Here is a 16,656-nt window from a genome sequence, read left to right as displayed (position 1 = left end):
AGGGTTGAAAGGAAAAGTAACCAGGCTTTCCCTCTCCTTCTATATCATCACTTTCAGCACAAGTAGTGGGTGAATAAGGGAAGTGACATGAATAAGAAAGGATATGATAGGTTCCTTGGTGGCTTATTTCTTCAAACATCATTGATTTCTTTCTGTGCCCAAAGCAAGTTTTGATTTAAAAAGAGGTGAGGCCACTTGGGGCTATCATAGACGGAACACCCTTACCCGGGGCTCACTTGGAGTCTCCCTCAAATCCCATGCACCCTGGTCTTCCAGAAACGTGTGCTCATGGGTCAGTATCAACACGCTGAGCAAATGGGACAACAAGGAATGGCTGAGAACAGGGACACTGGGCATGTCTCCCCTGCTCACACACGCCATTGTCCTATTGGACTTCACTTACAAAACACAAGTCCAAAGGCAGGATTATTAAGAATTTCAAGATGGTGGCAACAGAGAATTAAACCATATATGGGGCCTTTCTCAGCGTCGGGCCTTTCTGAGTGTGAGCTCTCCTGAGCATGGGGCCCCGAGAAAGGGCACAGCTCACATGCCTAAGAAGCTGGCCCTGGCTGCTGCTATGTTGGAGCTCAGTGGCTGTTCTTGTATAACAAGTAGGCTATAAACAGTGGGGCGTTGGGTAGATCTTAAAAGCTAGAAAGAATTAATATGTGACCCAGCTATTTCATTTCTGTGTATGTATCCAAAAGAACGGAAAGTAGGGACTCAAACAGATACTTGTATATCAATGTTCGTGGCAGTGTTATTCACATTAGTCAAAAGCTGGAAACTAGATAAATGTCTGTTGACAAATGAATGGGTGAACAAATGTGTTGTATATGTACAATGGAATATTATTCAGCTATAAAAATAAATGAAGTTGGTATATGCTATAACATAGATGAAACCTTGAAAACATTATCTTAAGGGAAATAAGTCAGTTATAAAAGGAAAAATAACATATGACTCCATTTAGATGACATATCTATAATAGGCAAATTCCTAGAGAATGTAGAATAGAGGTTACCAGGGGATGGGGGAGGGAGAATAAGAGTTATTGCTCACTGTTAACAGAGTTTCTGTTGGGGGCACAATGAAAACATTTTGGAAATAGAAATTGATGATGGCTGCACAACACTGTGAATGTACTTAATGTCACTGAACTGTACACTTAAAACTAGTTAAAATGGCAAATGTTATGTTATATATTTTTTCCATTATAATTTTTTAAAAAGAGTAGGAACAAAAACCCAAACAATCCAATAAAAAAAAAATGGGTCGAGGAACTAGATAGACATTTTTCCGAAGAACACTTACAAATGGCCAACAGGTACATGAAAAGTACTTAACATCACTAACCATCAAATCAAAAGCACAATGTGATGTTACATCACAAGTGCTGGTGAGGATGTGGGAAAAAGGGAACCCTTGTGCACTGTTGGTGGGAATATAAATTGGTGGAGCCATTATGGAAAAGAGTATGGAGATTCCTCAAAAAATTAAAAACAGAACTACCATATGATCCAGAAATTCCACTTCTGGGTATTTATCTGAAGGAAATGAAAGCACTGTGGCAAAGAGACACCTGTACTCCCATGTTCACTGCAGCATTAGTCACAGGAGCTAAGATATGGAAACAACCTAATTGTCCATTGACAGATGAACAGATAAAAAAGATGTGGAATATATATATACAATTACATACTATATATCTATAAAATGGAATACTATTCAGCCATGAGAAAGAAATCCTGCTATCTGCAACAATGTGGATGAATCTTGAGGGTATTATGCTAAGTGAAATAAGCCAGACAAAGAAAGTCAAATAGTATATGTGGAATGATAAAATTTAAAAAAAAATTAAAACTCTTAGAAACAAAGAGTAGAAAAGTGGTTGCCAGAGGTTAGGGGGTGAGGAAAATAGGGAGAGGTTGGCAAAAGGGTGCAGACGTTCAACTACAAGCTGAACAGTTCTGAGGATCTAATGTAAAACATGGAGACAATGGTTGATAACACTCGTTGTATAATTAAAACTTGCTGCAAGAGGAGAACGTAAATGTTCTCACACACGTGCCAAAAAGATAAACATGTGAGGCTTAACAAGGTGATGGGGATCCTTTCACAATAAATGCAGATATCAAATGACCACGATGTACACTTTAAATTATCTTACAATTTTATTTGTCAGTTACACCTCAATTAAGGTGAAAAAATTGGTGACAAAAATAAACTAAATAAAAAAGAAAAAGGAAAAGAATACAATGAGTTGGAGATGAGGACCCCAACATCTAACCTGTTTGGTCCATGCCTTTTGATAACAATCACCTTACTTCAGAGGTTAATTTGCAGCTCTGTTATTGACTAAATCCCTCTGCTTGCTCCCAGGTTAAAATTCATCCTCTTAATTGTAAAGGTTAGGCCACATGTTTGTGGATGGATTGGAAATCAATTTGGAGAGATCGATTTTGATAGTTCACAGGATTCTTCTGAACAGTGACCCGAATGCCTAAAATAATACTTTCTTAAGTCTAGAGCAAGTGCACCTACATCTACCTACGAATCACCTGAGTAAACCGTGCTTTTAAGAAACTCACCAGGTAGTGTTGTCAGATAAGATACCACTATTGCTTAGGACATACTCATACTAAAACATTGTTTGCTTTTTTCTGAAATTCAAATTGACAGGGCTTCTTACGGTTTTATTTGCTAAATCTGGCAGCCCAGAATCTTGGTGATTTTGAGGCAGATGGAACACTTAGAAACACCCAGGTTTTCCCATGATGAAGCAGTTTTCAATTCCTGAAGGCCTTTTGCTGAGCAGGTGTGAGATTTTTGACAGTAATGTCCCAGAACATTCACTGCCAGCCACTCTTTCCTAGAAACAGTCCTCTCTCTGGCTTTCGTGAATCTTCCTGGTTTCTTCTCCTCCCCAGTGGGTCCCTCTCCTCAGCCCTACCAAGGGGTGGATCCTGGTTTTATGGGACCCAGAGCTTACACAGTTAGGTGAAGTCCAATTATTAAAAATAATACACAGGCACATTAGGCCAAAAGATGAACAAAGTAATCATAACAAACTGCAAATCTTAAAAAATTTGTTATTAATGAACACTCATCTCTAATAATGTTTTCCTACATTTTTTTGGTCAGCATGTCCCTTAATCCCTTCTTCAAACAATGGCTATTTTTGAGATAATATTTTCTATAGAGAGAATAAGAATGACAATTCAGTCTCTCTCTAGCACAGTTAATAGAATTCACTTTTTATCATTGATAGCGTAGAAGAGTTTCTTTCCGCTTCATAAAGAATACATGGCAATGTCATGTACATTTTTAGGATTGTTGGCAAGTTTGGGCAGACTTGGTTCAAATTTCTTTTATATATGAGCTGTGAGATTTGGAAGAACTTTCTGCAGACTTGCTTCATTTATTTCAAACCCAGTATTTCCTCCATTTCTGGTGCTGGGCTACGTGGGGTCATGGTCACGTCTTCAGAAGACCTCTGGTTCCACGTCCCCTGGTTCCATCCAGCAGAGTCAGCAGTGCATAAGGTGGGGATATCCTCTGAAGCAATCCCTGCATGCAGACAGCTGGCGTGCAAAAGCCAACAGACAACAGACAACACTTCCAAACAAAAAGATACACCTCATCTGTGATGGTTAATTTTATATGTCAACTTGGCCGGGCCATGGTGCCCAAATACTTGATGGAGCATTTTTCTGAATGTTTCTGTGAAGGTGTTTTTTGGATCAGATTAACATTTAGATGGATGGACGTTGAGTAAATAGATTACAATCCGTAATGTGGGTGGGTCCCTCTTACAGTTGAAGGCCTTAGAAGAACGAAGGCTGACCTCCCCTGAGCTAGAAGAAATTCTCCCAGCAGACCGCCTTTGGACTCAAACTTCAACCCTTCCCTGGATTTCTAGCACATCAGCCCACCCTGCAGATTTTACACTTGTTAGGGCGGCCATAGCAAAGTGCCCCAGACTGGATGGCTTAAACAACAGAAATTCACTTTCTCACAAGTCTGGAGGCTGAAAGTCCATGATCAAGGTGTCAGCAGGGTTCGTTTCTCCTGAAGCCTCTCTCCTTGGCTTGCAGGCGGCTGCCTTCCTCCTGTGTCCTCACGTGGCCTTTCTTCTGCATGCCTGCATGCCGCTGGTGTCCCTCTCTAAGTCTAAACTTCCTCTTCTCATAAGAACACAAGTCACACTGAATTAGTCCTGTCTGCAAATACAGTCACATTTCAAGACACTGGAGGTTGGGACTTCAACATATGAATTGGGGGTTGGTTGCCTAATTCTGCCCTTAACAGGTGGTACAAATTGAAAGTCTAAACCAGAATCAGAGCTGCTTGGGTTTATGAGTTCTCAAGAAAGTTTCCATTTTCATCCCACATCAAGGCCTTAATTGACAAGTTTTCTTGTCAGTGCCTTTGACAAGAGCTGGGAATTTTCCATGCTGTGCATTTCCAAGGGTATAGCCTTTGGGGATTCATGATTTATGTAAGAGTCTCAGCTGTGACTCACGGACGCTCATCTCCCACTCCTCTTTGGCACGGGGAATCACTTGCCATTGTGGTTTTTGCGTTATCTTTCTTGGACTTTTGTGGATTCCCTGTACCTTTGAAATTTTTTTAACAACACACTTTTGTGAGGAATAATTCTAGATTTATGGAAAAGCTGCAAACCTAATACAGATTGTTCCTTTTGTGTTAACATCTTATGTTATCTTGTACATTTGTCAAAAGGAAGAAACCAACATTGGTATGTTACTATTAACTAAACTTTAGACTTAGTTCGGATTTCATTGGTGTTTGTACAAATGTCCCTTTTCTGTCCCAGGGTCCCACGTTACCTTTGACCCCCCCTTAGCCTCCTTGGTCTGTGACAGTTTCTGTCTTTCCTTGCTTCTGTTGACTTCGACAATTTGAGGAGTACTGGCCAAGTGTTTTTGTGGAATGTCTCTCAGTTTGGATGTACATGAATAATAAAGGATGCCCAACATGATAAGGTGCTTGCGGGGAGAGGAGCTATCTGTTCAACGTGTTGCTGAGACAGGAAGCCTCTGCCCTCTGATGCCGCCCTTTGATTCCACAAGCTCCCCAGTATACTGCAAATAAATTCCTTTCCCCCTTAAGTTTGCCAGCACTTGTTTTTCTTGCTTAATTCAAAGAGCCCCATGACTAATTCACAGCCCATGATGTATCTGCATGTCACTGTTCCCACCACCCACTCATGCTTATTTTCTGGCTATACCAAATTAATATATTTTTAACATATTCAGATTCTTGCAAAACTCTTCATGACTTTCTCCATTTGCAAAATTCTCTGCACCTACTCAGATGCCAGTGTCCAGACCACTGGCATTTTATGTCCTGCTGAATATTGCGTTCTGATGAAATTTTTCTGTTTGTTCTGGAGCAGTGATCAGAACCCAGGGGGCCTGGTGTCAGAAGGTGGAGGCAGAAGGCGTCTAAATAGGACTATTTTTCCCAAAGGCAAAGAAGCTGAAGAGGTGGTGGAATTGTTTTTCAATCCAGGTAAGCGGCCAGGGTCAAAAAGGAGAAAGGTGCGAGGGGAGGGGGTTCACAAGTGCTCCAGGCCAGGTCAGAGCTGTCCCTGCTGTGAAAACACAGGCGCCGCCGCCTGGCCAGGCAGGACAGCTGGCTGGACACACTGTGGCCCACTGCCAGGTGGAAGGTCAAGGGTGGACTGAATGGAATTTGTCCCATTCCTTGTCTTAAAAAAGAGGGAAGGTGGGGGAGGGTAGTAGCTCAGTGGTAGAGCGCATGCTCGGCATGCACGAGGTCCTGGGTTCCATCCCCAATGCCTCCAATAAAAAAAAAAAAAAAAAAAAAGAAGGAAGGAAATGACCGCTTTTGAGTACCCACTGCATGCCAGGCATTGCTTTAGGTGCCTTCCCTATCTTAGTCCTGGGAATTAGGGGATAATTTCCCAACCTCACATTAAACAAAGTTGTAGAGAGGTAAAGTCTTGACTTTTGAATTTGGCTCTTACTCCGAAGTTCATGGTCTTTCAGGACAGATGAAAGAGCATAAGCTTGAGCGACCTCACGGCGCTGTGTGCCACACCCATCCGCGGGGAGGTGGGCAGTTGCTTGAGCTCTGAGTCTCGATTTGCTCCTGCATAAAATGGGTAGCATGGAACCCCCCTTGCTGATTCGATATCTCAAGCAAAGCATTTAGAGCAGCGCCCCGCCCACACCAGCTCTTGTTAGCACACCTTAGCCTTCAGTGGCAATGGTAGTGCTAGTTAATATTGGTGTTATGATTAGGCTGGGCCAGTGTTAACATGCAAGCCCTTCAGTTAATAATACTGTCACCCCTTCATTTGTGCAATAGACATTCCTCTGGGTGCTTGAGATATAGCAGGGGATAAAAGAGACAAACACCCTGCTCCCAAGGAGCTAGCGTTCCAGTGGAGGAAGACAGACAACCAACACATAAACACAGCAAGCAAGTAAACCCGGGATCAGCAAACCTCCCTGAAAGGGACAGAAATCAATAGTTTGGGCTCTGTTGCAGCTGCTTGACTCTGTATTGCAAAAGCAGCCCTGGACTGTCTGTCAGGAACTGGGGGTGGCTGGTTCCAGTAAAAGTCCATTTCAAGAACAGGTTTTGCACCAGATTTGGCCCATGGACTGTAGTTTGCTAACCCCCGAGGAAAACAAAGAGAATATAAGATCATTTCAAAGAGTGATAAAGGCTATGGAAAAAAAAAAGAGGTGGAGCGACGTGACCCAATGTCATTGCAGAATTAGACTGGCTGATTTGAGGACACCTGAGTTGAGTTCTGAGCGAGGAGACAAGGCAGCCATGCATAGTGAATGGGGATGAGTGAAAGGTGAGGGGAGACATTGCAGGTACAGGAAACATGTGCAAAGGCCCTGAGGCAGGATTTAGTTCCAGAATGCCAGAGTGATTGTAAGGTAGGTCCTGCAGGGTTTTATCAGTCTGAAGGGAGCTGGTATTTAATGCTAATTGTAAAGGAGTCCCTGGAGGAATTTAAGTGCAATTGTAAAGTGCTGTTGATTTACACTGTAAGATTCCAGTCTCTCCCACCTCCTCTGTGATGGTTTAACTACTACCACAGCTGTGGAGATGCCTCCTTCTGCCTCCCATAATCCTCTACCTTCTTCACAATTATCCCAAGTTCCTTTGAACACGTGTGTGTCATGTTTTCAACCAGATGATAAACGCTGCTATGCATTACTTTATTTTCTGAGTCTTAACCCCACCAAGGGCAAGCGCAATAATTTATGAAACAGTAGCCAAACAGGGGTGTGCTCATACTCACTCAGGAGAACAGACTGTTTTCAGGCATTTTGTGAGCCAGGTGTTCAGCACAGCCATTAGTCAAAATGAAGTTACACAAACTTACAATTAAATAAATTATATTAAAACTCCAAATAGTACATCCTCAGCCCGGATTGCTTACAAATTATTCTAGTACATTTTTACTCTTATCCATGCACTTGAAGTTAGCGATGTCCACTGCATCGTGTGTGGCGGAAATACTGAATAGTGATGTGCTTCTGTGTGGGTCTTCCCCACTCCACGTTCGGGGAATCCCTGAAGTCAGCCCTGGTGAGAGTATGCAAGCTGCAGAAATTAGCAAATGCTGCGGTGTAAATCAGGGCCATCCTTTACAGAGAGTCAGTTTTCAGACATGTACAGCATATTATGCTACACTAACTTAACGGGGGGTTAACGCAAATTTTGGGGTTTGTATCCTATAACTCTACACACATGCGCTCTCTGCCTAACCGTCCTTGGTACCCTTTGCTGAAATGCTCTTCATAACTTGGGGTTTTGCCCTGTGCCTAGAATGTGCTTTGCTCTCTTTGCCACCTGGTAGAGGCCTACTCATCCACTGAGTCCTGGTTCAAGTGCAGCTCTCTGGGAATTTTCTCCAGATTTATTATTAGTTTGCTAGAGCTGCCATCACAAAATACCCCGACTAGGTGACAAACAGCAGATTGATTTTCTCAGTTTTGGAGGCTGGGAGTCCAAGAGCAAGGTGGTGGCAGGGTTGGTTTCTTCGGAAGCCTCCCTCCTTCGCTCACAGATGGCTGACTTGCTGCGTCCTCACGTGATCTTTCTTCTGTGCAAGCATCCCTGGTGTCTCTGTGTGTTCTCAGACTTCCTCTTCTTATGAAGACACCAGTCATATTGGATTAGAGCCCATCCTAATGGCCTCATTTTTAATTAATCACCTTTTAAGAGCCCTGTCTCCAAACACAGTCACGTGTCAGGGTATTGGAAGTTAGGACTTCAACATATGAATTTAGGGGGACATGGCTCAGCCCATAACACTCCCCTAGGCTTCACTTTTTATTTTAAAGTTCCCCTGAAAACTTTATGTATGCTCTGCTATAGAAATTTCCATAGTCATTTCAAAATTATCTTTCAGTAGCTCACTCTCTCTCTCTGCAACTGGTCTATTGATTTCCTTAGAGATCCTGTCTTACTCATTTTTGTATTTTCTAATACCTGACATCAGAGATACAAAATGAACTCTTTAAAAAAAAAAACGAAAGAAAGAATGAAGTTCTGTTTTGATAAAAGAAATGAGTATTTTATTTTTTCAAAAAAGATTAACCTTATGATTTTATAGGTGTCACAAACTCAGAAAGCATAGAAAAATATCAAGAATAATTTTAATTGCCTGCCCTTGTTACCAAGAGATAACATCTGTTAAACGTTCTTCTTTTCTATACAATTAATTTTGTCAGGCGGGAAGAGATGGGCAGCTTTTCCCTAGTACCTCTTGGTTTCTTCTCCCAAGTAACAGTTTTTAGCTGGGTAGCTAAAAATCCAGAATAAATATCACATGTCTCAGTATTCCTCGCAGCTGAAGACAAAGTTCTGGCCAAGAAGGAGAAGGCGCAATGTGTGAAGACTCCTGGGAACCTGCCATAAGAGACAGTGGGCGAGCTCTTTGCCTCCTCCATCAGCCATGGCCCTCTCACTGCTTCCTGCAGCCTAGGAAGCTGAGGGTGCCTTCATAAAGTGTGAGGCTGAGGGACACAGTGGCCCACTGCGGAGAGAGACAGCACTGGAAGGAGCTGATGTCCTTGGAGACTTTACAGAACATCCCAACCCTCCAGGCTTTGTTTATAAGAGAAGAATAAACATATCTGCTTATAGACACTGTTTGTTTGTTTTACTTAAGTTTCTGTAGCATGCAGATGAAACACATCATTTTGTAACTTATTCCTGTCTCCACATCAATAAATATGGATAGTTTGCTGGATTAAAAATAGCCACAGAGGAGTACAGTTTGGTAGTTCTTTAAAGAGCAAAACAGAATTACCATCTGGCCCTGCAATTCCATCCCTAGGTATACACCCCAAAGAATTGAAAACAGGTATCCAAGTATTCACAATGCCACTATTCACACAGCCAAAATGTGAAAACAATCCAAATGTCCATCAAGTGACAAATGGATACACCAAGTGTGGTCTAGCCATACAATGGAATATTACTTAGCCACGAAAAGGAATGAAGTACTGATCCAGGGTACAACACAGACGGACCTTGCAAACATGCTGATTGAGAGGCCAGTCATAGAAGATAGGCATGACTCCATGTATATGAAATATCCACAATAAGCAAATCCCTGGAGACAGAAAGCAAATTATTAGTGGCTTCCGGAGGCTGGGGGTAGGTGTGAATCTTAGTGACTGCTTAATGGCTGTGAGGTTTCCTTTTGAGGTGATGAAAATATTCTGGAACTAGACAGAGGGCTGCACAACGCTGTGAATGTATTAGTGACACTGTATACTTTAAAATGGTGTGTGTGTTGTGGGGAGGGTATAGCTCATTGGTAGAGTGCCTGCTTAGCATGCATGAAGTCCTGGGTTCAATCCCCAGTATCTCTGCTAAGACAAATACATAAATAAACAAACTTAATTACCTGCTCCCCACCCCCCCACCCCCCACAGAAGGCCTAAAATGGTGAGTTTGGTGTTATGTAAATTTTTACTGTCTCCCCCCCCCCCCCCAAAAAAAATGCGCACACATGCTCTACAGTTCCTTCAAATCAAGAGAGTCTGGAATCTGGGATGGCCTTATGTCAGGCTTTGACCAATAATATATGGAAGAAGCAAGGTCATGTGACTTCTTTGCAAGTTCTCAAAAGGTCTTGCAGTTCTGTTCTTGCCCGAATGGAATTCTGAGCCCTCCATGGTGTGAAGAAAGACCCAGGAGGGAGCAGCCAGCTGTCCCAGCTGCCCCAGCAAGGCTCCTGCCCCGGGAGGAAGGCCGTGTCCCATCACCAGTCACAGCTGGTGCCCCTTGGCCTGCAGCTGCCTCCGAGAGCCCAGGTGACAGCAGCAGCCAAGCCCCGTTGGGCCACAGGACTGTGAGAAATAATAAGTCGTTGTTGTCTGAAGCCACTTAGTTTTAGGGGGCTTGTTACGCAGAACAGATGCGCTGCGGCGCACATTTCCCATGACTTACGCAACTGCTCTCCCGCTGAGGGGCACTTAGGCTGTGCCCAGCTTTTTAACTGTTCTAAACAGCTCTCTCCTGGACATTTTTATATAAACAATTTTCTGCACTTATCTGATTTTTTCGTAATACTCTCAGCGGATGTGCTCTCACATTTAATGGAAACTACAGGGGGAAAAAAACATTCCAAACATATTCTTGTCTCATTTAAGAAGCAATAGCAATCGTGATGACTTCAGGTGTGGAAATCAAGCCCTTGCCAGGTTGCTAAAGAGAGTTTGTATAGAATTGTCCCTGTGACACATCCCCAAATTTCTCTTTTGTAGAACAGCCTGAGGCTGTTTTTTATGTGGTTTTCCTTTAGGATGTGTGGGACTCCTGTGTATATAAAAAACTTGATTTAAAAATGTATTACAAAATTCATAAGCCCATGTGAGCTATGGTGACTTCTCCATGAAGACTGAGAATGATGGACCCTTTAGTGTTTGTTCTACTGAGAGAACTTCAAGATTTTTCCAAGGGTTCAGGTACCAGCCCTTCTGGTTCACATCCAGAAAAATCTCCTCATGTTCTTGTTGTCAAATGTGTCATTTGGGGCTCATTTGTTATCTCCCACCACAAGAAAAGTGTTGGGGAACTTATTACTCATGGTATCATGGCTCTTCAGAACCTCATTGTTTTAAAACAATACAGAAGTTCTGACCTCCACCATTTCTTCATGTCATTTATTTAATGCTGTTGCAGCATCTTTTATGACACTACATCATCCATGGTGTGTCTGTGAAATTGGCTGCCAGTGACCCCTTCAAAGGTCGTCACAGTGCTTTGTGGATGGTGGCCGCAAATCCAAGTCCAACTCCGAGTACACAGGAAAATCAGAGTGAGAGTTCACCTTTGGGTCTTGTTAAACTTACCACTGAGAATTTTATAGCATCACCATTGAACAACACATCTACCAATTCCACCTTCTCTTGACCTCTTTGAGCTACAATCAAGGCATTCCGAACATGTGATCTATTTCAATGCTGATTGCACTTTGCTGTTCACACAGCACCACCAATGAAGGGGTCAAGGGAGGAGCCATGAGTGGAATGCAAGACGAGAAATGTCCACCTCTCATCTGGCTTAGATTGAGGTCCACCCACAAGAGGATAATGACACCACATTGATTGGAGGTAAGTGAGGACATGGCTCACAAGGGCTGATTGACACTGCAGAGCAACTGTCTAGAAAACCAAGGACGTGCAGTTAACCCAGGAGAGCTGCCTGACATGAGGAGCAGAGCCAGTGGAAGGAGTATGATGACCATCCTATGTGCCAGGGGTGGGAAGCACACAGGGCAAAGACGCCTGCCGCCTCTGCACCGCCCAAGGATGCTGTAGGCCTGGGCAGTACCACTGCTGGCTGTAACATAGATGAGACCTGACACAGGAGTCCATGCACAGGCTGAGCCCAAGGTCACTGGGGGACTATTGGTGGCAAAGAGCTCTGCAGCCCTCCTTTGTCCCAGGTGATTGAAAGTCATGCAAAATCAGCTGTTCAGCATCAATCTGGGGCCCAATCACTCATGATCCTGTGAAAAACACACTGTATTGGCCAGTAGGAAAATCTAGGCTGTCTTCCTGGGAATGAGGTCCAGCCATCAGCTCCATGAGGACCCCGATAAATGCCAGTCCTAGATTCCAGATGACACCATGTGCACAGCAGAGGGTTAGTGAGAACCCCAAAGGGGAAAGGCAGAGACCAAAGGCCATGTAGGACCTGATCTGGGTCCAGGGTGGCCTCTCTGGATGGCACTGCTGTCCTCAGCCAGTCTTGGGCACCCAATGGAATTTAGAGCATTTTGAGGAAAGTGCCCCCAAGCACAGGGCCTCACTTTCCTCAGTCTTGGGGTGTTACTCCTCTTAAGGTACTGGCAAGTGGCAGAAAACAAAATGCACTTGGGAAAATTTAAGCAAGAGGAGATTTATTAAAGACTATCATAAAACTTGCCTTACCTTTGGAAGGGCTGAAGGCATGAGCTTTAGGCTAAGCTTCCAGAAATAATTCTTAGAACCACAGCACAGAGCAGGCCTGGCTGGTCAGAGGTGGCTTCACCTACCAACTTAGGAACCGCGCTGGGGCAGTCTGGGAGTGATGTCCCCATGGCTGACCACAAAAACCGATCCTCTGCTTCCAACTGTGTCGTCATCACCGTCACTTTGATCCTCCCCTGGGTCCCCACGTAGTTTGTTCCCCAGGTTAAACCTTGAATGGGTGCATCCAGCTGGTAGAATTGAAGGCATGTGTTTGGAGCAAAGGAAGTTTGAGGATTGTTCATTGGCTTGGAGGGATTCCCAATGTGAGGACACTCTCAGCATGTGGGTAAGATCATCAGAAGATGTAGAGCAGCTCTGAGTAGCAGATACCCACTCATCAAGATGACTGAATTATGATTATTCCATTAATAAATACAGGGAAGTTAGTAAAAGTGGATGAGGTGAGTGAAGAAGGGTTAGTTTGGGAGTGTGAACGGTTAAGGAGAACCTCACTAGGAGAAATCCCATAGATGGTTGGAAACAGGGGGCTGGGACTTCTTCGAGCTTGAGTTCTGGGTTTGGGAATCATTTATGAAGAGATGGCAGCTGATGGACAGAGAATTAATGACAAGACTGTGAGAGGTGGAGAAGAGAACACATGCTTAGGGTGGACTATCACTCGGAGGAGGAAGGGAGAAGAAAGGCCTGTAAAAATGACAGAGAAAGAGGCCAAAGAGATGAGCCAACAAGCCACACGCAGTGTTAGGAAAGCTTGGTAAGACTGGCTACATAATTTTGGGGGCCCAGTGCAAAATGAAAAACAGCACCCCTGATTCAAAAATCGTTAGGATTTTAAGACAATACAGCAAGTATTAAACCAAACACAGGGCCCCTTCTGAGCGTAGGGCCCTGTGCAACTAGACCTACAGGCTGCACACCCATGAAGCTGGCCCCAACGCTAAGAGGTGAGAGTTCCCAAAGAGGGGCATCGTCAAGGAGGACGGAATTCGAGAACAGGCTGTTCAATTTGATTATTCCGAGGTCACGGCAATCTTCAAGAAAATGGGGCAGAGGGCAAAAATTCAATCCTAAGGGGTTGAAGAGTAAATTGCCTGGGGGTGAAGTAGAGACAATGAAAAGCTAAGGATTTGAGGAGAGATGGCCTAGTAGTTCAGGGAGCAGTTGGGTTAACAAACAGCCATTTTCAAATGAAAGAGACTTGATCACATTTATTGGCTTGGATAATGTGAGCAGGAAGGATTGAAAATACAAGTTTGGGGGTGATGATAAGTGAAGGCACAAGGTTTGGAAGTGGTAAAGATTCTGTGATGAACAGAGGTGGAGAGTGGGTAAATTTTGGAAAGTCAGCCTCAGAGCCACGCCTATGAAATAGAAGAGAAGAAACATGGAGATAACAGGCAATCAAGAGAGAAAAGGAACTTTCAAACATACTCCAAGTGGACAGAATATATTATCATGGAGGGTTTCATGGAGTTTTATACCATTTATTTATCACACTCAACAGGACCAGAACACAGCACTTTTTTTTTTAATTTTATTTTTTATCGAAGTGTAGTTGGTTTACAATGTTAGTTTCAGGTGTACAGCAAAGTGATTCGGTTATACATATACACACATATACATATTTTCAGATTCTTTTTTATTATATGTTATTACAAGAAATTAAATATAGTTCCCTGTGCTATACAGTAGGTCCTTGCTGTTTATCTATTTTATACATAGTAATGTTATATCTGTTAATCCTAAACTATTTATCCCTCCCCTGCCCTTTCCTCTTTGGTAATGATAGTTTGTTTTCTATGTCCATGAGTCTAGTTTTGGCTTGTAAATAAAATTTGTATTTTTTTTAAGATTCATATATAAGTGATATCATATGATATTCAGGAAATGACCCTTTAAGCGGAAATGGATTAATTTATGAAAACAGCTCTGTGTTTGTGTGGGATATCAATTTAGTAAGCATTCCTGCTGGTGTATGAAGTGGTGGGGCATTGATCCTGCTCAAAGTTGGCATTGACCATCCACTGAGAACTGTCTGATGGGGTAAATGATGTCTCAGCCGAAGCCCATCTTGTTTAGAAAAATGACTGCTAGCAAGTTAGTTTTTTGAGAGTCTTATCTCTGCTTTATTTCTGTGTTTATTCTTTTGTACCTGTTTAATTCGACAATATGAAATTTTCAGGTATTCCCCCCTCCCATTTTATTCCTTCTAAAGAAATCTTTCACAATTGTTTTAAAGTTTCACATAAAAAAACCCCAAAACAAACAACTCCCTTGAGGGTTTTTGGATTGTCAGTTATGAGAAATAAAAGGAACACTTGTTTAAAAATTTAAACAACATTAAAGGAGTCCCTTAATGTTCGTTTGTTCAAAAGGCAAAAACATGTGAATTTTTAAACATCCAAGACTATAAGCGAACTGAAAGGGACTGCTGTTTAGTTAAGCATGAAAAACAGGATTTTAAGGTTGTGTCAGTTATTAACTTCTAATTTGTGCGAAAGAAACTCCAGAACTTTCCCTTTCTGTAACTAGTAATTAAACCATTAGTTGGACTGGAGCAATTAAAGGTGAGTACTTTATGAAAACCAAAGTAGTGAAAAAGACTCTGTACACAAAGGCACATCCAGATTAGGAAATGCTCGCAGCAACAGAACAACAACAGCAAAGAAACTCAATTTGAAATCACAAAGGAAATTAAGACAACCCATTTCAACGAAACCCAACAAACATGTGGTGGAAACAAAAACTGACACATACATGTACAGAAGTCTCCTTTAAGTGGGGAAATGGTTCCATCTATTTACAAATATATATTTGTCACTGATGGATTAATTTTTGCAGCTAAAGAAGAGAAGGTAACGTGAGCTTTTTTGGTGTTTTATTTTGCAAGTGCAACACTCTATTAGCATGGTGTCAGAGAAATAAGGAGGATAATTAAGAAGGGACTTAGCCTCAGAGAAACGTGCCCAATCTGGCATTAATATTCTTGACTCTTGGTCAGTTCTCAGAAGGCAGGATTTCATGTTTTAGCCCAAACAGCTTTGACCAAGGGGCAACAAAGCTCCTTGAAAGGAAGCCCTTAACTTAAAAAAAAAAAAAGGTAACAAGTGGATATTCTTAGAAATCTACTGGTTTAAAATACATCCCCTTCTCTGTCAACTTTCTCAAAGTTCTTGTAAATTTAACATAGCCCTTTTAAACAACTGATTTCACCCCCAAATACTTGAAAGTTGATATCTTGCACTTTGCTGTTTGTTCAGCAAATAGAATCTTGCTGCTCCAGTTTATCTTTATACCTTTTAAAGCTGTGCATTTATATGGAAAAGCTGATGAATTCTGACAACCTAAAGCAGTTACCTGCAAACTCAGAGTTGTGCACTTGGGTATTTACTAAAATGCAGATTCTTAGGCACCAAGCCCACCCCTGAGATACAGTCATGTTTTTTGTTTGTTTGTTTTTTTCTTTTTAACAACTGTCCTAGGGGATTTTGATAAAATGGTGTAAACTTTTTAAAGAAATATAATTGAGTAAAACTCAACCCTTATGAATTGGATCTGGCTCACAATTCTAGTTGGGGGGGTATATAATTATTAACCATATCTTCTTAATCAACAGGGAAGTGATTTTTAAAATATTAATAGACTTTTTTTTTTTTGAGCAATGTTAGCTTTACAGGAAAATTGAGGTTAAAGTGTCCCAGTTTCTTCTATTATTAACATGTTGTAATGCTGTGGGACATTTGTGACAAGTGATGAGCCAGTATTGGAGAGTGATTTTGAAATGACACGGCCAGGTCCATCAGTCGCTGGGCTGATGCTGGGAACCAAGCCACATCCACACCCTTACTTGAACAAGCTGCCTGGCACTTTCTCTGGAGTGATGTGCTACACAGATTAACACCATAATGACTGTAATTGCTCTGTTCCAGTATCTGAACACAGGTGGCAGCAGGACTCATTTGACTAAGCACTTTGATTGGTGCCTGGGATGGTTGTTATTTATCCTGGCTCCATCTTAACTTTCCATGCAACCTGCGACACAATCTTTAATGGCTTACATGTGTGAACCTGTGAAACAGGGCAATCACATAGCATAATATCCCGAGTTAATTTATACCTTGACTCTTTCCAAAGGGAAGGG

Source organism: Camelus ferus, chromosome 3 (assembly GCF_009834535.1).
Source record: "Camelus ferus isolate YT-003-E chromosome 3, BCGSAC_Cfer_1.0, whole genome shotgun sequence".
NCBI classification, from domain to species: domain Eukaryota; kingdom Metazoa; phylum Chordata; class Mammalia; order Artiodactyla; family Camelidae; genus Camelus; species Camelus ferus.
Note: the sequence above shows the minus strand (reverse complement) of the source record.